This window comes from Schistocerca cancellata, chromosome 3 (genome assembly GCF_023864275.1).
Source record: "Schistocerca cancellata isolate TAMUIC-IGC-003103 chromosome 3, iqSchCanc2.1, whole genome shotgun sequence".
Classification (NCBI taxonomy): domain Eukaryota; kingdom Metazoa; phylum Arthropoda; class Insecta; order Orthoptera; family Acrididae; genus Schistocerca; species Schistocerca cancellata.
In genome coordinates this window covers 746,052,238-746,077,860 of record NC_064628.1, presented here as the reverse complement: position 1 = coordinate 746,077,860, position 25,623 = coordinate 746,052,238, and positions in this window count along the sequence as shown.

Below are 25,623 nucleotides of genomic sequence, written 5' to 3'. Positions count from 1 at the left end.
ATCCAAATATGGCTTTTTCTTTTTATGAAGTATTTTTAAGTTTTATGAATGACTTTTGAGGCTGCGAACCGCTACGCGTAAGTGCGTTGTTAAGGCAGATTGAGGGTCATTTAAGGTTTATATGACGGTAGTATCTGTTCCCGAAAGAACAGTTACCGTGGATGACCATGCAGCTTTGCTAGAAATGAAATGATAATTAAATGGACACCCTAGCTGCAAACAGGCGTTGATGTACTTCATCGGGGACATGTTGAAAATGTGTGCCCCGACCGGGACTCGAGTCGGGTTCGAGTCCCGGTCGGGGCACACATTTGCAACATGTCCCCGATGAAGTACATCAACGCCTGTTTGCAGCTAGGGTGTCCATTTAATTATCATTTCATTTCATTTAAGGTACGCTGTTCTTAAAATTTTTTTGAAATGACGTACCGGCTTACCCTATATATTTCTTAGGGCAATCGTTGCATGTAATGCAGTACACACCCGGTTCATTGTATTTATTTACGACAGCATTTTCGTTATTCCTGATGTTACTGCGTGGATCCGAAAAAATAAAATACGCTGGAATGATGTTTTTAGAGGCGCAATTCCTTCTGGTAGGAAACTGTACACTTACATAGCTCTCCTTCTTACTAACCAGACTGTAGTAATGAAGTCTAACTTTACGATTCGAACGTCTGATATATGCGTCAGTGGTGTCCCGTTTGGAAGCTGCTTTTCGTTTTATGGTTAGTAAGATGTTGTAACTAACCTGTTTCTACGGGTTATTACGTTATTGGGAATAGAAGTACTTATTGCTTGTGAAATTAACGTGAGAAGATTAGGGTCGCCACCGACTCTAACCATACGACTAATCAAAGGTTTGGCCGAGTCGGAAAATAAATTAATTTGATCGCAGACCAAAAACTCATAAAATGCATACGTCGTGATATCGCTCATAGAGGATGCGATGTAATTAATAGTATTGCCCGTGCACTGTTCACAAGAATCAAACATTTAAAATAAACTAGGAAATGCATGAACACTGAGCATAAAATCAGCTTCCAGCAACACACCTGAAAACAAGACTTAATCTAAAGCATTCGTTTTAAAATAAAAGGGGGACCTAATCACTGGACCCGTGCGTAAGGAAACGCGTTGGATGTGCTAACGGGAAAGCTATGAGGTGAGTGGCTTAGGTGCAAAAGCGTAACCTCGGAATGCAAGAGAAAATTGTGGATGTGAGGCATGTACACAATTCCTGATAACATTAATTCCTAAAACATTAAAGAAAAGCATCGATACATTCACCGTTATAATGTACACCTAAAATCATTGGTGTGAATCATTCACACAACTGCTGTTGTCTGATAACTGATCGCAATAACTCGTGAAACGGTACACGTTTCGCAGTGCACCCGCGTGCCCACGTGGTTAGTGCAGACGCAATTTCTACTTATCCTGGCCAAGTTGCAACTATATCACATCACACAATCATGAACAGTTAACATTCTTTAAAACAAACATGAGATAGGACAGTTAGTGATGACGGTAGCCCAACAAACTCTAATGTTCTACCACGTGGTCGGCTTCCCACGGACGAAAGACACATAAAGCAAGGAAAATTTACGAGAAGGGAAAGCTATTAATATTTAGAAAAACAAAAGCGTATACAGGCACAGCTGAAGGCAAACAGACGTTCATACAGCAGCGAGTGCTCACTTCTTATCGACACCTTTTGGCGTTCTTCCGGCGGATCCAAGTCTGCTACAGAAATTTACTAAAAGAAAAATCTGCCAAAGTTTTGCATTCCTTGCTGCGACAAGGCAAAGCAATCTTTCAGAGTTGAAAAGTGAGACCAAAAGCTAACAGCTCTCCTCTCGCTAAGTAACAACTCGCCACGCGGCCAGTCCAACTCACCCTTCTTCGACTGGAGCACAGCTGTGGACGCTTCCCGTACCGGCGGCAGACTGCCTCCCTTTTTCTTCACCAGCCTCTTCTACGCTTCCCGTGGCCCGGAAAACCCAAAGATGCCATTTCCGCCACCAACCTAATGCAGGTGGATTTCTCACAAGTAACGCAAACCTCGTTGCCTACTTGACCACAGCGAGAGTTGGCTATTCTGCACAACTGCTGCTGAATCTGTATGGCTATCGCAGACTTTCTGCAGCAGACTACGCCACCGTCTAGCAACGTGACACACAACCACATCCATTCAATCACACCATTATGAGAGTTATGAGGAAAGAGAAACAAGGAAAAGAAGGAGAATTGCTTGTGAAAATGGGCTACTGGACTAATGAAAGGTGGCTACAGGATCCTTTCAGTGTCTCACTATGAAGATCAAACTGTTCCCTCACCAATGTTATTGATAGTCTAAGAATGACTCATTCATTGAAACGAAGAACTTCCACCATCTATGATTTTAATGTTATTCAGTAATGTATATCCTGGTTAATGTTGTGTGTTCGCAAAATGAAAGGCGATTAGGAAGGAGAACTACACTTTTGCCAGATGTCGTGTTACGTCGAAAAACGTCTTTCTGAGCACTTTTTTTAAAAAGTTTACGAGTTTATTGCCGTAATAGGTACTGGCGTGCGCCTCAGTTTCGGTGCGTTTACAGCAGTCATCCATCAAAGCGGACGGGTAGATTTACAGTCACTCGGCCACCAAGCTTTATTGCTGTCTTTTCTTTAAATATCTACAGCAGGATACGCCAACGACTATGTCGTGTCACCGTTCTGGTTTTTCTTCTGTATTTTATCTTTAATGACCACGCAGAGAAATATCTTCTAAGTTACTTTTAAGTTCATGGGCCAGAGTATTACGCCTAATGCATTTATGTCGTATGAGCCAAAGTATTTCAGGCAGAAACCTGTCTTGTTTGGTTTCTTCAAGGTCTCTAACTGAATGTGATAGTGATACTACTTCAGTAAGAAATATTGAAAAATTACATTGTGGTGTAAGAAACCCTCTGGGTTATATAGTTTCCTTGTTGGACTATATTTATGCCGTTGCTCACCTTTCCTTCTCTATGTGTGAATACCATGTCTTGTATGATGCTGTTTTAACGCTCATGACCGTGAGAATATTACAATAACAGTACTGTTTCTGTGTTGTTGGGGGTCTTCTTATTTGTATTATTGGCTATCTTCCTTTACACTTTACGATCCCTTGTTTGTGTCACAGACAGGTCGTGAGCTACACAAGGCACCATAGCATTCTAATGTAGCAGACGACGTTCACTGTTAGCAGTTCACAGTATGGAGACTGCGCAAGCAACCGTGGTTGCTTTTCACAACTAAATTGCAGTGGTATTGTTTTCACACTGGCGCGAGGCTTTAATTCATGATCCCTGCGACCGATGACCCTGTAGTTTGGTATCTTTAAACCCCAAACCAACCAACCTACCGTGATACCTAGGCCAGCTGGCACGAAAAATTTCTAAATTATATTGTGGAGTTATGACTGAGCTTTAAGCATACCCCTATAATGCTGTTAAGACCTGCACATGGTGACCTTTGCGGTGAAAAGATAACAGATGGCCTTCTATTAGATCTTGTGAATTATCAAACAAAAGTTGTGTAACGGATAATTGTATGAGACATCTGAAGTTAAACAGTGACTACCCTGTCACACGCGAAATGTGGGCACCATACTTCGCAAAGTAGTGTTTTATCTACCAATGGAGGGAAACAAGAAGTCACAATAAGTCATGTTTATTACTAAAATGCATGGGCTTTGCTATTGAACGTAGAATGGGTAAAATAAGTAGCTGTTAACCTCATGAGGTTAGAAATAAATTATATCACTCCATGTAACAATACTCTGGCAAAGGCCAATAAATTTGAAATGGAAGCGATTGTGACGTCCGTTGGGATTTGTGACGTCATATACACAGGAAATTACGTATATATATATATATATATATTTTATATATTTTTCTTTTTAATTTATCACCATGCTTCTTTCTCTCAGGGATATTATCTTTTCTTATCACTTTTACTTACGGGTTCTTGAAGGGCCTCAGTTATTCATGTACCAACTTTATATTTTGAACGTGATGACTAAAATATAGTTGCCGTTAACTGAATTGAATGTAATTTTGTTAATTTCTGTTTATTGACTGCAAAGCAAGGCTTGAGAGAATTTCGATTGTTGCCGTGGAGCGGCCAAGATAAAACTGATAAAACTTACTGAACTCATGGAATCTTTATACTTAAAAAACATGAACTTTAACGTAAATTAATTATCTGTTGCAATTTAAAAAGGTTCCTATAGCTAAATCTCTCGCATTTACAGTTACTGTTAACACGTAAAAATAAATTAATACTTCGGCGCGTAATGGCCGACCAGAGGCTGCATCGGAAGATGAGCTTCTCGCAGCACAAATTACTGAAAAAATGCTTATTAAAAATAATTAGCCACTGCGAGCATTTGAGGTGACAAGTATCACAAAGATATTCATTTTGAAATAATAATAATAATAATAATAATAACAAGTTCATTTTAGCAATAAATACGAATAACTTACATAAAATTTGTGTAGCCGCTCAATGGCTGCCTTCCGTATAGCGAAACAAAACAGTGTGTGTACCACAAAATACGTCCTTCCTCCTCGGCCGTACAATCGCGGCTCTTTCGATCCTTTATTTTCATAGACATTAAATAAAGATGCTGTCGCTGCATATCAGTTGTTTCAAGAACATTCACTATATTTTTTTACACTAATTATATTCATAAAATACGTAAACTATGATTTACAACCGCTAAAAATGTCAATATTTATGTGACGTACCGTCACATGATGATGAAGAGTGAAATTAATATGTCCATGTAAACCGTCAGTGACCAAGCATCGATCAGTTCCCTTGCCTAAATGTATATTGAGTTGAGTCCTTGAATGTATTTAGAATACCAAAACCTAACACAGATCAGTGGACTTCGAGAACACCTCAGAACATTATTCACCAACGCTGCACATGCTTATCATATATTGCTTAATCAGTGGCAGGAAATGACTGTGGTATTAGCTGAAAATCTAAGTGCAGTTCATCATTATCTATGAGCATATTGCTGCGGGCATGTTACGAAACGTTCTCTCTAGCTGTCTGAGAGGATATCGTCCTTCACGCCGCTCCCAGCTAGAACATCTCTCTTCTCCTTGTATTACCTTTCTCGCCTGAGCGTGCTTCAGATCAGCAAATGGTAGCAGATGTTTTGGGCACCAACCAACTGAATTCTCCTAGTGAGCCAGCATCCTACCTTCGACACACAGTTTATTTATCGTTAACCATTTGACTGCTGAAGCAGAGAAACAAGAAAATTACTCCCACTCCTAGCCCCTTCTGATGTCTCCGCCAATGAGACTTCGTTGACGTAGGCACATATGATTCTCATTCACCCACTCCTTTCTTACTTTGATAGAGCAACTGCAACTGTTCTTACAAAATTTTAGGCAATAAATTAAATTATTGAGGAACCTTGACACAAAAGTGAGATCCTTGGATCGTGACGTGCTGTCTCCTCCCTTAGTAGATCTAATCTTTTGTAAAGGGTCTGCTTGACCGCTTTCCCAAAGGCAGGTTTACAATCTACAGGGTTCGGCGCCTCAATCTCCCAATGTCCGCAACATCATATCGTGGAATTCCAGCTGAAAACATTGGATGGAGTACAGAAAATTCCAGCCACACAAACATTTTTGTGATTCCCTTGTTGTTCTTCCCCTTTGGCCCTTTTTGTTCCTACGGTCACAAAGCAAACTTCACAGAAAAATTACACATCTCGTTTCATCACCGAAAGAAGTGAAATAAGAAGTATTAATTATTTTGGAACCTCTGGTGTTTACTTTATCTGCATAATCTCATGCATTACTTGGCATTAGCTTTAATTTAATCGTCTTATTGACTTAAAACGGTTATGAATTAGAGTGCAGGGCTGTTTTGGACAAAATCGTTCAGTAATTTCATCCCTTCCTCGATTTTAAAACTGTTGCCGTTGTTCTTGCACTGGAGCTTTGTTATAGCGGAAGTATATCATAGAAATTTGCTTAGCTTTTGGTTCTATTTTTTATTTTATGAGCAGTAGGTTTATATGCTTCATGGTACCGATTAGTGGACCGACAGTTGTCAAGGACACATATTAAGTTCACATTCAAACTGAAAATAAGCGTACCACAGACTGCGATATGTGATGGCTCTCAGGACTGGGCATGGCCGTTTTGTCTGATAGATTTTAATCAATCTCTTCTGCTTGTAACGTGCATCCAGAAACTGGTTAGATATGGCCATCTCTATCAAATACTGTATCAGGTCTTGTTTTATTGTGATTCAGCGTATGGTTCCATCAGTAAGATGCTGAGTTTTATGTGCTCTTGCTTATCTCTCACGCAGTACACATTTAAAAATGCCTCCTCTAACTTCTCATACATTTGGCACCGGGCAGCGAGTATTTTCTGCTGCTTCCTCTCTGAGATGTGCGCAAATAACTTTTGTCATATACTCACAGGCCATGCTTTCGGCACTCCAAATTTTCGGATGGAGACTGTTCGAGCGGTCAGGGAATGATGCCTAATTTTGCATAAAAGCAAATTGCTTTCATATCTTGTCTACCTCAATTTCCTGGTGCCTCATGCCTGCTGGTAATGATGCCTGTACGGGTAGAGAAGAGTGATTTTACTCGCCACATGTACAGCACACAGATCTTTCCCTTCTTTTCTCTTTTTCTCCTTGCTAATGATTTGTTCACTATCCTTTCTATTATTCCATGAGCCATTCCTACGTTCTGTTTCTCTGTGTATCTCGACCAGCGATTTATAATTTCTGTGCTTAATATCCACCTGAATTTCTTTGAACTGAAATTCGAAAATGAGTTTCTTCGTGGTCTTGGTTGGTGTAGTTCTGTTTGAAGACGAGTCATTGCTCGTCGACAGCCCTCCCATCGTACTTGTTAAACCTTCAACTTGTTCTATGAGTTTCACAATGTTTTTTTTATTTGCATCCACATCGTTTTTCAATTTATCAGTTGTTTCTTTTATTTCCTGTCCCAGGTTACCTATTTTGGTGTTGCACTCGCCCATTTGCTCATCGATTTTTTGCGCTCACTTGACTTCCAGCTCCTTAAACTCACCTCGATTTTCTTATCTAACTTGGGGACCAGCTCATCGAACTTTTTTGCCTGGTCCATTGTCTTCTGTTCTATTTTTACGAAATTATCTTGCGTCTTTCTGAACCTTTATTCCATCTTTCTGTGTTGCTGTTTATTTTTCAGAGATACTGTTGTAAAATTTGCTTCAAACTTTTTGTATCGCTGGTTGTTTTCCAAGCCATCTCGTTGAGAAAAGATTGAAGATAAAACGGCGACAGTACAGGAGGTGTTGGTGCACGTTTCGTAACATTCTGTGTTACTTCTTCATGGCCAGTGGCTCTGGTTTACTGTCGCCTACGATATTGCCACGTTTTCCTCACTCGTAGATTCAGTTTTTAACTGATCCCTCACAATTTTGTCAGATTCTCAGTTCGGTTTCTATATCACCTGTTCCCTGTAAATTGTTATTCCGAACTTCACAAGCCTTGCTCTGTCGCATACTATCCTGCTGGAAATCCGTAATTAAATCACTATCTGTTATTTCTGAATTACTTGATGCCTTCTTTTCTACTTCATTCAAGCTAACTAAACTGCCAACAACAATACACTCTTCAACTGCCACAAAATCTCTAACGCCACAGCCGCACGGAGTAGCCGCAGGGTCTCAGGCGACTTGTCACAGCTCGCACGGCTCCCCCCGTCGGATGGGTGTGTGTATTGTCCTTATCGTAATTTAGTTTAAGTTAGATTAAGTAGTATGTAAGCTTAGGGACCGATAACCTCAGCAGTTCGGTCCCACATAACCTACCCAAACTTCCAAATTTCTAATCTCACATACACAAGAGAACGCAACGAAACCTTGTAAGTAGGCTGTTTAGGTTTTTATATTGGTAACGCCACGTAGCGCTTTGTATGAAAATCACTGGATGTGATGTGTGCAGTCTGGGGCTGGTTTGCATTTTTGTTCGCTATTGTAGTGTTGGGCAGTTGGCTGTTAACAGCGCGTAGCGTTGCGCAGCTGGAGGTGAGCCGCCAGCAGTGGTGGATGTGGGGAGTGAGATGGCGGAGTTTTGCGAGCGGATGATCTGGACATGTGTCCATTTGTGTTGAAATCGTGGCTATCGTGTCCTTTAAGTTTTCCTGAGTTTTTGCAAGTTGCATAACCGAATCAGTAGATGCAACTGAGTCAATTTTAGCTTGCAACGTGTCGTGATTTTTATGAACAATAGTTTGCATTTCTATTCTGGCTGCTTCGTGATTCTGTAATGCATTTTCATGACGCGAAAAAATAGATTGAAAATGCTCACAAATTCGTGTTTTTACGTCATTACAGACATTTTGACATTTAGATTCGATTTTAAGTAACTCAGCAGTTAAACCTTCACGTGTTTGTTCAAGCGTGGTGTGTAACTTTTGAAGCTGTTGCTGTGACTGTTTTTGATTTTGTTCCATTGCGTCTAACTTTTGAAGATTTTGTTCCATTGTGTCCAAATTTTGCTGTGTTTGTTTCTGATTTTGTTCCATTGGTCAAACTTTTGAAGATTTTGCTCCATTGTGCCTAACTTTTGAAGCTTTTGTCCCATTTGTTGCAATAATTGTAATAACAATGCATTGGTGTCTGAAACATGTTCCTCAGTGCTATTCGGCAGCGCATTTGAAACAGCAATATGCGCATTTTGAAAAGCTGAAAATGTGTCTTGACTTATTTGAGAAAACGGCGATGACGCAAAACCTGAATCTCCAGTATTAGCAAGATTGTGTCCTGTCATTTCGGAATCCTGAGGCGAGCTGTTGCCGACCGATCGATCGATAATGCTTCCCTGTTCACTATTTGTTTCACTGTCTACGCCATTATTTGCCGCCCGCTCCATTTCTCTACGCACTATTACCAAATTACTACTTTGGATGTCTGTTAATTCATTACACAGCGGTGCTGATAAGCTACGCTCGTCGTAACTATTATTTCTGTTTACTTTGGAGCCTAGTGTTACGTTTTTCACACGCCATTATTGTCACAATATTTCACACGATACACAGAAAAGCACAATTTGAAGAGCAAAATAAGAAAACACATTAGCATAGCACTGAAAATAATATCTAGTTAATTGCAAACACAGCTGCTAAATACTTGGTGCAAATCTACATGCATGCCACAACTGTTTTACTGTACAACAATGAAAAACTACAACTACAAAGGAAATTGTCTCTATAATTACGCGCTAGCAATGAACAATAGCTACACTAATTACACAAACTACAAGAAAAAATCAGAAGATTCCAGTGAGGTATCCTCGGCTAAGGGTCGAAATATGAAACGTCCCCTTAGAAAAATTAATGAATTACTGTGCTGGTAAACCCCTTACGTTATTTGATTTCCAAACAGCTGAGCAAAACTGAACGTACTCAGACATTTCTCTCTTTACTTATTCTGATCATCACTAAAGTGACACACAATATTTTTTGCGCAACACAATCTGACTTTCAATAATCCCTACAAAAGAATGGCCCTGACCGACAATAACCTATACCTTTCATGAATCACTTACCTCACAAAAATCTTCGTTACTCGAACTACTGCAATACAGCGAGCGTCACTACTGCCAGCTAAATAAAAGATTCTTACTACTGAAGGGGCTAACTACTGATAGGCATAGTTAGCAAATGAAAGATTTTGATAAAGAACAAACAATGTTTCCAGAATGAGATTTTCACTCTGCAGCGGAGTGTGCGCTGATATGAAACTTCCTGGCAGATTAAAACTGTGGCCCGACCGAGACTCGAACTCGGGACCTTTGCCTTCCGCGGGCAAGTGCTCTACCATCTTTTTTTTTTTTAATCTTATTTTTGTTCGCTTTATGTTCGTTACGTCTGCTTGGGTTGGACGTGCATTTTGTTCGTTATTGATCGTTGTGTTTGGTCGTTGCGGACGTCGCAAGACATCCTGTTCAAGTTCGGTGGTTGATCCTTCCACTCAGTTTTTTATTACAGAGGCCAACCGGCTCTCTGACCGAACACGCTGAGCTACCGTGCCGGCTGTACCATCTGAGCTACCGATGCACGACTCACGCCCGCTACTCACAGCTTTACTTCTGCCAGTACCTCGTCTCCTACCTTCCAAACTTTACAGAAGCTCTCCTGCGAACCTTGCAGAACTAGCACTCCTGAAAGAAAGGATATTACGGAGACATGGCTTAGCCACAGCCTGGGGGATGTTTCCAGAATGAGATTTTCACTCTGCAGCGGAGTGTGCGCTGATATGAAACTTCCTGGCAGATTAAAACTGTGTGCCCGACCTTTGCAAAGGTCCTGAGTTCGAGTCTCGGTCGGGCACACAGTTTTAATCTGCCAGGAAGTTTCAACAAACAATGTATTTACCTTAATAGTGTTCAAAAGTCATAATATATATGTCAGTACATGACATCCAGTGTTACAAATTTACTCTCTCTCTGATGGACACACGTCCAGATCATCCACTCTGAAAACTCCGCCATCTCACTCCCCACATCCACCACTACTGGCGGCTCACCCCCAACTGCGCAACGCTACGCGCTGTTAACATCCAACTGCCCAACAGTACAACAGCGAACAACATTGCAAACCAGCCACAGACTGCACACAGCACAGCCAGTGATTTTCATACAGAGCGAGCGCTACCTGGCGTTACCAATATAAAAGCGTAAACAGCCTACTTACAACCTCTCCAAAATCACAAGTACAAATAAATAAAAAACATCAACATTCAGTGTGAGACATTGAACAATGTCTGTCATCTACTTACATCCTCATCTTGCAGAAAGAAAAACACAAATTAGAAAACTGCCAGTAACTTAATATTAATTTAAAAATATAGGGTTTACTCACTACGGTGTTACAATAATACTCTTTTCAGACCTGGAAATTACATGACAAAACAGTTGAAAACGATAAAAATCTAGAAATAAGGCTCATTCATATCTCGATTTGGCTTCCTTGAGATTACTGCGTATGATAGAACATCGCCAGCGCTCGTTAAACTCTGGTCAGGAGTTATATAAGATCATGTGAATTATAAAACAAAAGTTGTGTTACGGATAATTGTATGAGACATCTGAAGTCAAGCAGGAGTCGCCTAATCATACATGAAATAAGGGGCATTATAACTCTCACAGATATAATAAGTAGGGTTTGATCTACCTATGGAATGAGACAAGAGGTCAGAAGAGAGTCCTGTTTAATACTAAAATACATGGACTTCGCTAATGAACACAGAAAGAATAACACAAATAACTAGTAGGCACCTGAGATTAGAAATGAGCTATACCACAGCAAATAACAGTACTTTGGCAAAGGTGAATATACTTGGAATAAAAGTGATGATAAGGAGTGAAATTCATTATTTCCATGTATGCTGTCAGATATTGCTAAATTAACTATAAGAATGAAGAATCAGACCCGGAAAGAAACATACACTGATCAGTTCCCTTGCCTAAGCACATATTCATTTGAACTTGTTAAGTGTGTGAAGCCGTTTAAAATATCAAAACATAATTCAGATCAATAGACTTCAAAGCAATCTTGAAATATTGTTAGACATACTGTACAGTCTTACCATATCTTGCGCAGTGAGAGGGAGAAAGACTGTGGTGTTAGCTGAAAATTTGAGTGTAGCTCGTCATCTGTGAGCAGGGCTCTGTGAACCTGGAATGAAGTTTGCTCTACCGTAGTCTAAAAGGAAGTCTTCCCTCTCGCCGCTTCTAGTTAGACCATCTTTTTTATCCTCGATTTCCCCTTTTGGCCTACATATTCTTTAGTTTACCAAATGGCAAGAGATGTTTTGAGCGCCAACCAAATGAATCTCTCCTACCTTCGATAAAGAATTTATTTATAGTTAACAAATTGACTGCTGAAGCAGAGAAACGGCAACAAAATTACTCCCACTCCTAGCCCCTTCTCATGTCTCCGCCAATGAGACTTCGCGCACTTAGGCAAGTATGATTCTCATTTTCCCACTCCTTTCTTATTTTGATAAACCAACTGCGATGCTTAGAGGCACACAAAACTCAGATCCATCTATTGTTACGTGTCATCTCCTCCTTTAGCAGATCTTGTCTTTGGGAAAGCATCAATTTGACAGTTTTTCTGAATATAGTTTTACAGGCTGCAGAGTGTGACGCCCTAATCTCTTGCTGTCCATGACAAACAGGTATGGAACGCTGGCCCAAAACAGTGGGATCATCCTAGAGCGTCCCTGCCACAGGGCCTGGCTTTCAGTGTTAACACTTTTATGATATGTTTCCTGTTCTTTCTCTCTGGCCCTTTCCTTTCCTACGGTCAGGAAGCAAATTCAACTCTACAGAAAAATTGCACACTTCCCCTCGCCTCAGAGAGAAATGAAATAGGACGTACTAGTTATTCTTGCATACAATGGTATTTACTTTAATTGTCTGCGTACTCTCAAGTACATGAAACTACTTGCAATTTAATCATCTTATCGAATTGAATGGTTTATTAATTGGGGTGCAGGGCAGTTTTGAAGAAAACCGTTCCATAACAATAAAAACAAACTTTCGTTGTAAATCAGCATATTAGTGAAAAACATACCAAAATCCCTAAGTACTTCCAGAGATTAGCCTAAATATGTAGATAGAATCATTATATATCTATAGAAGATAGATACTCGTAGAAGAATATAATAGTTGATAAACAGATAATGAAGATATAGGATTGAAATTACCTCTATAATAGGAAAAAGTATTTTTGGGACCACTATACCAAGTTTACGTGGCCTGTGGTTGGTAACAATGCAGACAGTCAATACCACAGCGAGGTGAGGCCGCCACTATATGGTTCTGACGTAGGCGGCCAGCACACTTTGCTGGTTTGATCTTTCGCACGCATATACGTTATAGTGTTATTTCACTCCACGAACCCACACTTGGTGCCAAAATTGCGAATGTTCGGTCTCTAACCACTGTACTTCTTCCCAGATTTTTCCATCTTCCATCTGCCAGTCAACACCAGTTTCTTGGAAACAGGCCAGCCACAAGGCTTCTGATTCAGCAGACGCATATTCCTGTCTTCCAATCGATAGTTTTTTTATTGACCATTATAACGAAATGGCAAATTAATATGTACATCAAAGCTGGACACCTTGTTCTCTGTACTCCACTTGACATCAAAACACAACTGTCATTTGATATTTGTACCCAATTGGTGCAAGGCACAACTGACTCTTAAATTAACTGTCACAATGTTAATCCCGTGTGTAAATAATCTATATTACTATTCCACAACAGTACAAAATACTCGTTGTTCATTTGTTGGCACTGTTGATCTAACTTAAGGGTTAAGGTATACCTGCAGACTACTGTTGTTTGATATTTGTACCAAAGTTAAACAGAACGTTAAGCATACCACTCACCACTCTGCGATTGAAATCCATGATGGGTCGTCTTCAACCGTAGACGAATGGTTAAATGTTGGTACTACTAAACTCTGCAGTAGTATGAATGAGCGTCGTTGTGGGAAGTAGGGACAGAGGGTGGGGAAGTATGTTGTACCGACATTAATTTTATACAGTTGTACCGACATTAATTTTATGCAGAGATTAGGCGCCGGCATAATCGTGCCAGTGTATTGTAATGGCCCCTTTTTGGAACCTTAGTCTATACAAGAGAGGTGCCGAGAGTAGTTTGAAGACTGTGTTTAGGCTGTTGTGAGTAGCCTTTACTTGAGTATGTGTGTTATCTTAAATACGAACCTGGGAATGTGAACTGACAACCTGAATGTGCTCCTGAGCTCACGAAACTGAAAAGAGTCCTGTTTGTGTGAAAACCGATCTCATTCATAAGCAAAAAAGTAAGCAAAGCAATAATTTCAGGCTCAGTAGACTTGGTCATGGCGAACTGTTTGAAAAACAAGGTAATTGTATAAAAAAACTGTAATGTCGACCTCTATAAGAATGTAACCTGAAACACAATGAAATTGCTGCACTGACATATGACCCTGGTAAAATTAAGCAACTGACAGAACCTACATTGCCCAAAGGTAAACGAAACAATCACGTATTATGAATCTCACCTGCAAAACGAAGTACTGGCAGAAACAGCAACACAGGAAGACTCCGCAACAGCCAAAAAAATACTGCTAAAAACTAACTACAGTTGGTCCAGGAAAAGTGGGTTTATAATCTCGACACAGAACGCCAGTGAAATACATGACTCAACCTCTAAGTTCTGAAGTTTCAGTTAGAAAGCCACTTATCAAACAAAAGAATTATGGGCTCTAATGTGAAAATGAATTTAATCTCTTAACTTCCATGGTACAATTCAATCAATTGAAGAATTATCAAAAAATCGACTTTGACGAGGCTGAAGTGGACAAGTCTGCAGAAATAAAAATTAACTTTTTTTTACCTCGTCAAATAATATCATACTCTTCGTTTCAAAACATTTTTATGTCCACATCCTATCCAACCATTGTTTTGAGTCATCGTTCCTCCTCGTAAAAAATTTGCAACTCACGTTGTTCCAAAAGTGCGTCCATTCATAACACTGTACACTCAACGAATTCCGCGTATTGCACACCCCAGCTTTCCACTTCTGACTGTCAAAGACTCTCCGACTCCACAGTGCTACCATCTCAGACAGAGATACTGTTGCTAACAACTGTTTGCCGGCCGCGGTGGTCTCGCGGTTCTAGGCGCTCAGTCCGGAACCGCGCGACTGCTACGGTCGCAGGTTCGAATCCTGCCTCGGGCATGGATGTGTGTGATGTCCTAAGGTTAGTTAGGTTTAAGTAGTTCTAAGTGCTAGGAGACTGATGACCAAGGAAGTTAAGTCCCATAGTGCTTAGAACCATTTGAACCATTTTAACAACTGTTTCTCTAAGCACAGTTCATCAAATGCTTCATTTTCCTTTACAAATATTAACACATCTAACAACATCATCAGAAAATAGCCATCTTACACTATTTTTCACAGTCTGGATGATTGACTGATCTGGCCTTGTAACACTAACCCAAACGGCCTTGCTGTGCTGGTACTGCGAACAGCTGAAAGCAAGGGGAAACTACGGCCGTAATTTTTACCGAGGGGATGCAGCTTATGAAAGGGAAGCAGGGGTTGGGAAGGGAGTGAGACAGGGTTGTTGCCTATCCCCGATGTTATTCAATCTGTATATTGTGAAAGCAGTGAAGGAAACAAAAGTAAAATTCGGAGTAGGTATTAAAATCCATGTAGAAGAAATAAAAACTTTGAGGGTCGCCGATGATATTGTAATTCTGTCAGAGACAGCAAAGGACTTGGAAGAGCAGTTGAACGGAATGGATAGTGTCTTCAAAGGAGGATATAAGATCAACATCAACAAAAGCAAAACGAGGATAATGGAATGTAGTCGAATTAAGTCGGGTGATGTTGAGGGAATTAGATTAGGAAATGAGACACTTAAAGTAGTAAAGGAGTTTTGCTATTTGGGGAGCAAAATAACTGATGATGGTCGAAGTAGAGACGATATAAAATGTATACTGGCAATGGCAAGGAAAGCGTTTCTGAAGATGAAAAATTTGCTAACATCGAGTATAGATTTAAATGTCAGGAAGTCGTTTCTTAAAGTATTTTTATGGAGTGTAGCCATGTACGGAAGTGAAACGTGGACGATAAATAGTTTAGACAAGAAGAGAATAGAAGCTTTCTAAATGTGGTGCTACAGAAGAATTCTGAAGATTAGATGGGTAGATCACATAAATAATGAGGAGGTGAATAGAATTGGGGAGGAGTTTGTGGCACGACTTGACAAGAAGAAGGGACCAGTTGGTAGAAATTTTCTGAGGCATCAAGGGGTCACAAATTTAGCATTGGAGGGCAGCGTAGAGGGTAAAAATCGTAGAGGGAGACCAAGAGATGAATACACTAAACCGATTCAGAAGGATGTAGGTTGCGGTAGGTACTGGGAGATGAAGAGGCTTGTACAGGATAGAGTAGCACGGAGAGCTGCATCAAACCAGTCTCAGGACTGAAGACCACAACAACAACACTATTTTCCGTCAATTGTCACATCCAACATGAATGCAAGACGCCACAGAAACCATCACTGTACTGAAGAAAAGGCATAATATCCTGTGTACCCCGCTCATATGGACGCTTATGTATACAGGCACGTCTCTCTCTTTTCACGTGGTTACTTACCTCCAGGCACGAGATCATAAACGCAATTTGGGCAGTGTCCTCCTAGCCATATCCATCTGTATGAGTCAAAATTCCCAAATTTTGGCTTCGTGGAGTTAAGCAGGACGTCTGTTGTGGTAAGCACTATGTTCCTTGGATCATGTTGGAACATGGTCTCGTGTGCTATCAATGATTCACAGGCAGTGCCACCCAGCCGCATCAGCAATTCAGTTCCAGCGCTACCAGTTGGCAGCACCAGCAGATTCATCTCAGTGCTCCATGTCAGCGTAACCGGCCTATTTCGTCCTGCTATTCAACAGCAGTGCGTGAAGCCGTAACATGCCGGCAGCACTGGCCCAGTAATAAGCCAGGTCTTAACCCCGTAGTCTATCCACGACTGTAGGGTTCCTCGTGTAGACACATCACACACAACGTCACAGGAGAAATGTTTCTGTTGTATGTAGTTCTAAGGATACCTATTTTAAGACACTGACATTGAATTTCGTTTTGTTAATAAAGATTTTCCTTTAATATTGTCTTCAATTACTTTTCATTACGAGGATATTTCAATTACTTAAATGAACTATCTTGTCACGTAGAGGAAGGGGTAAGTAGATGAATGACGCACACTTCACTGAACGAAGGTTTATTCAGCACTTGCACATACAAGAGTACGAGGAAACTGCCTCCGGCCAGAACACATACGGTATTTATACAGCTACAGAACATTCCAGTACAGTGATTCTTGCCATTTGTGGATACTTCTCGAATGTACTCGAACCGAATATAGAAATTAAAATTTTTCGGGTCAGGTGAGTTTTGAACTCATGACCCTCCATTCAACCATTTAGTATCATAATTGCTACACTACGGCGACTGCGGTACTAAAATTCTACTGCGACATTGCTCCCTCCTTAAGGGAACAGCGTCCCGGTGTTACGTCCTCCTAGTCCGGGAACGAGTCATCGGTCCTGCGCACTCCGACTCCAGATGACTGATGTTCGCCCTGGCGGTGGTCTTCTTAGAGCTTGCCTTGCCGCTACGTTCTTCGTTGCCTTTCCGCTTGTTGCCTGTCGCTGGAGCTTCGAATTTACACTGGGTTGCAGGTTCCTTATAGGGCTTCATCCGAAGGACGTGGACCGTATCTCTGATCTCTCATCTTGCGTCGGCGTAGAAATCTTCAAGACAACTGTTTTACAACCTTACAAGGTCCGAACAGGAGTGAAGATACAGACAAGGTCACCAGGCTAGTAGACAACAGGTCGGTGGCTCGCGTCATACCTTCGGCGATCGTTTTCTTGAGCCTGCAGCGCGCGGAGTCGAGCTAACTGCCGAGCTTCCTCAGCTCTGATTAACACCTGGCCGATGTAGTCGTTGTCCACGTCATCAGGATGTAACGGAAACACAATGTCCATCGTCGTCATCGCCTCACGCCCATAAACCAGGAAAAAATGGCGTAAATCCTGTGTGGTCTCGTTTGGCGGTGTTGTAGGCAAACGTCACGAAACGTAGCGCCTCATCCCAGTTGCTCTGCTCAACATTAACGAACATTGATAGCATGTCGGCCAAGGTCTTATTAAGGCGATCAGTAAGCCAGTTAGTTTGCGGATGGTAGGCGGTCGTCATGTGATCAGTAATGTTGCACCGACTGTTTATCTCTGTCACAAGCTTCGATTGAGAAAGTTTCCCTCGATACGTAATTAACGACCTTGGCGCAACGTGTTTTAATGCAATGTCTTCCACGATGAATTTGGCTACATCGAATGCTTCGGCTGTTTTCACGGCTTTTGTAATGGCATAGCGTGTCAGATAATCAGTGCAAACAATAATCCATCTATTGCCACTACCAGACGTTGGAAATCGTCCAAGGAGGTCAATCCCAACACGCTGCCAAGGCGTTTCGGCTGGTGGAACTGGTATGATTCGTCCAGGTGGTTTCTGAGGAACTGCCTTTCTTTTCTGGCACTCTCGACAGTGCGACACATAGTGATGGACACTCCTAAATAAACCTGACCCGAAAAATTTCTTGCAGAATCTATCGTATGTCTTAATAAATCCTGAATGTCCGGCCTCAGGTCTGTCATGGAATTTCTATAGAACATCTAAGCGTACGTGTTTAGGAATCACTGGTAGCCACCTCTTTCCAAACGGATCAAACTTTTTCTTGCGAACTATTCCATTACCCACCTAAAATTGTCCTTTCACATCCTCTGACCGATTTAAGGCAAGCATAATTTGACATATCTTGGCGTCCGTCTGCTCAGCAGAGAGACCCTGGAATGCAGAGAGACGTTCACTACCTTCATCAAAGTCTTAATGGTCTTGCACAGCGTTTCTTGAGAGACAGTCGGCATCTTGGTGTTTTCATCCACTTCTGTACACTATAGCAATATAATACTCTTGAAGACGTAGTGCCCACCTGGCGAGTCGTCCTGTTGGATCCTTAAGACATGTCAACCAACAAAGTGAATGATGGTCTGGAACAACTGTGAATGGCCTTCCATAGAGGTACTGTCGAAATTTGCACATAGCCCAGATCACAGGAAGACATTCTCTTTCTGTAGTTGAGTAGTTTCTCTCGGCTTTTGTGAGTGGCCTGGAAGCATAGGCTATAACCTTCTCTTTTTCATCCGAAATTTGCACCAGAACAGCACGGATGCCATACCCACTGGCATCTCTATGTAGTTCTCTAGGTTTTCTCTCATCATACAGATCAAGTACAGGATCAGTCGTCAGAGCTTTTCGAAGCACATCGAAAGAATCTTGTTGAGCACCACCCCAGATAAATTTAGCATCTGCTTTTAACAACTCTTGAAGTGGCCTGGCTTTGATACAAAAGTCTTTGATAAAACATGGACAATAAGAACACAAGCTTCTCACGTCTCTAATACTTTTAGGAACAGGAAATCTGTTATAGCTCTACCTTTTCTGGGTCTTGCTGCACACTTTCGTTTGATACATGGTGCCCAAGTATTTTATTTTGCTCCAAAGAGACAATTTCTTGCATTAAGTTTCAGTCTGGCTTTTTGGAGACACTTAAGAACGGCCCTCAGTATTTTTATGTGTTCACAAAATGTCTCTGAGAACACTATAATCTCATCTAAATAACAAAGACACACCATCCACTTCAGGTGCCTTAGAAGATTATCCATCATTCGTTCAAAAGTTGCTGGTGCATTACACAAACCAAACGTCATTACCTTCAACTAACACAGGCCCTCAGGGGTGATGCATCCAGTTTTCTCACGATCAGCCTCATCTACTTCGATTTGCCAGTATCCCGAGTACTTAGGCCCCTTCAGACAATATAGTGTATCGTCGATTCGTGGAAGAGGGTAAAAGTCCTTTTTAGTTATCTTATTAAGCTTCCTGTAATCAACAAAAAAGCGCCAACTGCCATCCTTCTTCCTGACGAGAACCACTGGTGAAGACCATGGGCTCTGCAAAGGCTGAACGATGTCATTCTTCATCATTTGCTATACCTCGTCGCGAATTATTCAAGGTCCCATTGCTGACACATGGTATGCTCTCTGGCTTATTGGTTGATGGTTTCCAGTGCTAATCCGGTGCTTCATCGACGATTTGCCTAATTTGCTCTTCGCCTGTGGATTGAAGCATTCAGAGAACTCTTGAACAATGGCAAGTAGCTTCTTCTGTTCTTCCTTATTGCGATCTGGTGATACATCTACATCTACATCTACATGGCTACTCTGCAAATCACATTTAAGAACCTGGCAGAGGGTTCATCGAACGCACTTCACAATTTCTTTATGCAATAATTTACCAACAGCCGTATGTATTGTAGAAATTTACTTTATTTCATGAACTTCTATGTGCTACCAATTTCGGCATTACATTGATGCCATCTTCAGGCGCCACACGTCATAGTCGTAAAATCGCTATACACGGATCCATTTGTATGGCTCCATCCGCGTAAAGCGATTTCTTCCTCGGATGGGACTTTTTAAAAGCTGCTTAAGCAATTATAGATTGTGGTCGCTCGAAGATTATGCTAGACGAGATGAGATACTATGGACAGGAAGATGCGCATCCGCGTGTGTGGAGACTATGTCTACTAGATGAAGTGATCATTACTGCAGTCATCGCAAGAAAGGTAGCTGTCATGTGCCATGCCATGCATCAACTCATGGATCTTGTAGTGGAATGTAAGAGAAGCATACCACTGAAGAATAACTTAGTCATCCCAGCCTCTGTCTTCTCGTTTAAGAACGGATTAGTTGAATTGTGGATAGTTAACTGTTGCCGAGAACCGCAGATACTTTTCAAGACGCATGTGCTTAGCAAATGCTGATCCGTTAATTGCAGAACAGCTGAGCGTCATAGAAACCTCCCATGTTGAGTCTGTGGGTGAAATTAGCGCTACCACTACTAGACAAGATTTTCTAGCTTGACCATCTCTAAACCTGGCAGAAAATCCGAAGAGATTCTGTTCCTATTTGAAGTAAGTTAGCGGCAAGAAACAATCAATGCCTTCCCTGCGCGATAGCAATGGAGATACTATCGAAGACAGTGCTGCCAAAGCAGAGTTACTAAATACAGCCTTCCGAAATGCCTTCACAAAAGAAGACGAAGTAAATATTCCGGAATTCGAATCGAGAACAGCTGTCAACATGGGTAACGTAGAAGTAAATATCCTCGGAGTAGTGAAGCAACTTAAATCACTTAATAGAAGCAAGTCTTCTGGTCCAGACTGTATACCAATTAGGTTCCTTCCGGAGTGATTGCTCTTGAAAACAGCCACTTAATTAATTTTCACGGCTCTGTCGATATCTGGTCTATATTTGACACCAAAATCAGGTGAATACATTTCCAAAATAAGATAAAAAGCTCTCATTTAGGATGTTTACTGACAGGAAATTGGGGCAAGACAAAATGATACGTTAAGTGGGAGATCTCTTTTCCGCTTCACTTACTATTCTATCAGATACTCAGAAGTACCTAGTTCAGTTTCACTCCAGTTCTCGGTTGGCAGAAATTACCAAAAACTCGAAGCCTTCAGTGAAATATCGTATTTGCTGCAGCAGCTGCTCTCCGGGCTTTCTGATGCTGCAATACCCCAGCGAAGTAGCAGCAAGAACTCAATCGTTGAATGTGATCGAGTCGTGCAGGCAGCAGCTGTGCGAACCAAGCACACTATTGACACCTAAACCATGTATGCCGTAAATTTCTGTTCTGAAATACTCATTTCTATATGAAAAGATACTTTAGAAATGACATTCTGACAAGAATGTGCACTTACAATTGCGGACAGAGGGAAACCCTTCTTCTCGTACGCGGAAGATAGGAACACGAGGCGTAGAACAACCCATGTACCTCTCCCACTGTACTGTTTACATGTCTCTCTTTCTCGTTTTTCATTTATGCTCAGCTCTTGGGCCCCATCTGTGTCTTGGCTGCGCTCTATCTCGCCTCCCCGCTGTACAACCCTGGAGTGAAGACAAATCAGGACGTACCTACAGTAGCCGCCTAGAACCCCCCAGCTGGACATTCTGCTAGTTATTGTAGTCAACGTTCACCGGATTCAAGACGAGACCAATGTTCGTAGATAGATCAGTACAAGTGAACTTTGAGCTACAATGTCACGCATCATCTTCACATTTAAGTGACATAATATCAATAGTCTTTTAATAAATTATTGCGAAGTGTCACTACATCTACATCTACATCGATACTCCGCAAAGCACTGTGAGATGTGTGGCAGAGCATGCGTCTCATTGTACCAGTTATTAGCATTTCTCCCTGTTCCATTCGCCTATGGAGCACGGGAAGAGTGATTGTTTGAATGCCTCTGTGCATGCAGCAATTATTCTAATCTTATCCTCATGATCACTACATGAGCGATATGAGCGATAAGTAGGGGGTTTTAATATATTCCCAAAGTAAATATTTAAAGCCGGTACTTGAAACTTTGGTAACAGACTTCCTCGGGAGAGTTTATGTCTCTCTTCAAGAATCTTCCAGTTCCATAACTTCAGTATCTCTATGACACTCTTCCACGGATTAAACACACGTGCGACCATTCGTGCTGCCCTTCTCTGTATGTTTTCAGTATTCCCTGTTAGTCCTGTCTGGTACGGGTCCCATTCAACTGAACAATATTCTACATCTAGTCACACGAATGATTTGTGAGGAATCGCCTTTCTAGACTGACTGCATCCCCAGTATTCTACCAATAAACTGAAGTCTACCACATGCTTTACCCACGACTGAGCCTATGTGATCATTCAATTTGATTTCCCTACAGACTGTTACAACCAGATATTTGTATGAGTTGGCTGATTCGAACACTGACTCATTGATATAGTAGTCATAGGATACTAAGTTTTTTCATTTTCTGAAGAGCAAAATTTTACATTTATGAACATCTAGAGTAAGTGGCCAATCTCTGCACCACGTTGAAATCTTATCAAAATCTGACTGAATATTTATGTAGCTTCTTGCACTATTGATAACTGCATTTTACCTGCTCCATGAGAGCAACTGACACTAATTGTATCTGGCGAGCCGTTTCCATATACGCGTGAAACGACATGATTGTGTAACTACAATGCAAATTATCTCGGAAATGGCGCAATGTATCGATTTTTTTTCTTAAAATTATTTCTCTGCATAACCAGCCTACTACACATTTCTAAGCTTTTCAGACTGTTTCTGACCTCCACGAAGTTGCAGCGCGCAGCAACGTCTCCCCGTAACAGCAACTGCTTTCGGTATTAAGGCATTCACTTTCTACCAGTTATGTTTGACACCAAGTGTGTTTGATGAGTTATTACGACTTACACTGAGGTGACAAAAGTCATGGGATACCACCTAATATAGTGTCGGACCTCATTTTGCCCGGCGTAGTGCAGCAACACGACGCAGACTGCATTCAAATCGAGGGAGGTGGCACAGTGGTTAGCAGACTCGAATCGCATTCAGGAGGACGACGGTTCAAGCCCGCTTCCGACCATCCCGATTAAGATTTTTCGCAATTTCCCTAAATCGCTTCAGGTAAATTCCAGAATGGTTCCTCTGAAAGGGTACGGCCGATATCCTTCCCCATTCTTCCGTAATCCGAAGGGACCGATGACCACGCTGTTTGGTCCACTCCCCAGAATCAACCAACCAACCTGGACTCAACAAATCGTTGGAAGTATCCTGCAGCAATAGTGAGCCTTGCTACCTCTACAGTCATCTGTAATTGCAAAAGTGTTTCCTGTACAGGATTTTGTGCTCCAAACTGACCTCTTGACTATGTCACTGAGCGAGGTGGCGCAGTGGTTAGCACACTGGTCTCACATTCGAGAGGACGACGGTTCAAGCCCGCTTTCGGCCATCCCGATTTAGATTTTCCATGATTTCCCTAAATCGCTTCAGGTAAATTCTGGGATGGTTCCTTTGAAAGGACATGACCGATTTCCTTCCTCATCCTTCCGTAATCCGAAGGGACCGATGACCTCGCTGTTTGGTCCACTCCCCACAGTCAACCAACCAACCTGGACTCAACAAATCCGTCAGCAATATTGAGCCTTGCTGTCTCTACAGCCATCTGTAATTGCAAAAGTGTTGCGGTACGTGATTTTGTGCTCCAAACTGACCTCTTGGCTATGTCACTGAGCGAGGTGGCGCAATGTTTAGCACATTGGAATCACATTCGGGAGGACGACGGTTCAAGCCCGCTTCCGGCCATCCCGATTTAGGTTTTCCGTGATTTCCCTAAATCGCTTCAGGCAGATAACGGGATGGTTCCTTTGAAAGGGCATGGTCGATTTCCTTCCTCATTCTCCCTAATCCCACATTCTACTCCGTCTCTAATGAACTCATTGTCGACGGTACATTAAACGCTAACGTCCTCGTTTAAATCGATGGGATTCATGTCGGACGCTCTGCGCCGGTCAAATAATTCGCTTGAATTGTCCAGAATGTTCTTAAAACCAATAGCGAACATATATGATTCAGTGACATAGAGCATTGCCATCCATAAAAGTTCCACTGTTGTTTGTGAACATAAAATACATGAATGCCTCAGATGGTCTCCAAACACCCGAATATAACCATTCCCAGTCAATGATCGGTTGGAGCGGACGACCCAGTCCATTGCCTGAAAACATAGCCCAAGGCAGTACGAAAGCAACACAAACTTGCACGGTGCCTTGGTCACAGGTCCATGGCATGGTGGGGTCTGCGCCGCACTCGAAACCTATCATCAGCTCTTACTAACTTAAACCACGACTTATCCGACCAGGTCACGGTTTCCCCGACGTTTAGGGTCTAACCGATATGGTCAAGAGGCCAGGTGAGGCGCTGCAGGCGATGTCGTGCTGTTAGCGAAGGCACTTGGGTCGGCCATCTGCTGCTACAGCCCTTTAACGCCATATTTCGCCGCAGTTCAATTAGGATACGTTCGTCGTAGTCTCACATTGATTTCTGCGGTTATTTCACAGAGTGTTGCTGGTCTGTTATCACTGACAAATTTATACAAACGGCGCTTCTCTCGGTCGTTAAGTGAAGCACGCCAGTGACTATGCTGTCCGTGATGAGAGGTAATACCTGAAGTTTGGTATTCTCCGCACGCTCTTGACTGTGTGGAAATCTGAATATTGAGTTCCTTTACGATTTACGAAGCTAGCTCCAACTACTATTGCGCGTTCGAAGTCTTCTAGTTCCCGTCGTGTGGTCATAATCATATAGGAAACGTTTTCACATGAATCAAATGAGTAGAAACGGCAGCTCCGCCAGTACAGTACCGTTTTATATCTTGTGTACGCGATATTACCGCACTCTGAATATATGTGTATAGCTATCCCGTAATTTAGTGACCTCAGTGTAGATGGGCAGTTTGTAAGTTAACCTGGCTGAAGATAATGGCTCATCTCGCTCACGTAAGGGGTAATGAATGAGCAGCAGTGGCAGCGACCCGTCTGTGAGCAGCAGGTGTTGGCGGGACAGAGAGAGGTGCTCTACTTTGTCTCCCTTTGTCCTTTTGCTGCACCCAGCGAGCCCTGACCGCTGGACTGGGCGGCGCCCCGATAACACAACCACGTGTTGCGCGTCGCCCCCACTGCACACAGCGCGCTGAATTTCTCTTACAACCGTAGCGAGGGAAGATCGAGGCTCGCGCTCTGCCGAAAGGAATACTGAATTAGGTGTGTTTCCCATTACGCACGCACACACACACACACACACACACACACATGTACTTGCACCTCAGCATGCAACAGGAGGATACCGAATCAGGCAGAGAGCAAACATTTGTATTTTAACAGCCTTTTACTTTTATCTGTCATCCCCGATTGCTGAGTGGTCAGCGTGGCGGTCTGTCACGCCAAGGGGCCCGGGTTCGATTCCCGGCTGGGTCGGAGATTTTCTCCGCTCAGGGACTGGGTGTTGTGTTGTCCTCATTATCATTTCA